Here is a 1,262-nt window from a genome sequence, read left to right as displayed (position 1 = left end):
TCCAGAATAATCAACTGCAACTGAAGATGAGCTGGAGAGCACACTCATAACCAAGGAGGAAAAGTGGAGACTGCATAGAGACTGTTAGGAAGTGTGGAGGCATTGGAGGACAGGACAGGCCCCCACAGGCAGCAGCTGAATGTGGGGAGGGATATCTCAGCTGTGGGAGGTTCCCACTGAGAACTCATGGGCCTAAACCCCAAGATGGACTCCTCAGCGGAGAACACCAGAACTGAGAAAGATGCCTAGATTACATCTGGCTGTGAAAAGCAACAGGGTTTCTGTCTGTCAAGGAGAGACAGCATGAATTGTAAGAACCCTCATAAAGGGCCAATGCATAAAGTTTCATGTGCAACCACTCTCCTTGGGGTCCAGCAGAGGTAACTAGAATCCAGGGGTGCTGTCTGGGGGAATAGAGGTCAGAGGGCAGCCATCTGGATTCCTGTGCTGAGTCATTCACCCATACTGTAGAACACATCTTTCTCAGGCAGACATTTAGGTTCCAAGCAGCTTTTGCCTGAGGGGGGGGGGGGGCAATTGCCTTACCTTGTTGGAGAACCTCTCACCACACCCTGTGGAGTTTATACAGCCTGAGGCTGGTTAAGAGACTGAATAACAACCAGCCACCCCACCCTGTTGAGCTTCTACAGCTTGAGACTGAATAATAGCCTCTGGGTGCTTTGAGTCTTTGCTTGATTTTCTTATAGACTCAGAGGTTGGAAAAGCAGACATTGGTGCACATCTTGGTCCTGTCCAAATACAAAGGCCCCAGCAGAGGGAACTACAGCTATGGAGTGTGGAAAACTTCAAACAGGGTACTCAAGGCCAGTCACAAACAGAATCTGACATCCCCCTGGACCAGGGACTAACCAAGAGACTGGTAATCCTAGCAGACCTACCACATACATAGAAACAAATCCAAACAGGCAGCCAAAATGGGAAGACAAAAAAACACACAAAAAACCCCAAATGAAGGAAGAAAAGAATTCTCCAGAAGGAGAGCTAAATGAAATGAAGATAAGCAATCTATCAGGTATAGAGTTCAGAATACTGATCATAAGGATACTCAACAGCATGAAAAAAGAAATGGAAACTATGAAGGAAATTAAGAATGACATAGTAGAAATTAAAAAATAAATTGGAAGGAATAAACAGCAGATTAGGGGAAGCTGAGGATTGGATCAGTGAATTAGAAAACAGGGCAGAAAAAAAATCACTCAATTACAGACCCAAAAAGAAAAAAACAATTAAAAAACAGGAGG

Source organism: Miniopterus natalensis, chromosome X (assembly GCF_054644295.1).
Source record: "Miniopterus natalensis isolate mMinNat1 chromosome X, mMinNat1.hap1, whole genome shotgun sequence".
NCBI lineage: Eukaryota > Metazoa > Chordata > Mammalia > Chiroptera > Miniopteridae > Miniopterus > Miniopterus natalensis.
This window is presented reverse-complemented; position numbering follows the sequence as displayed.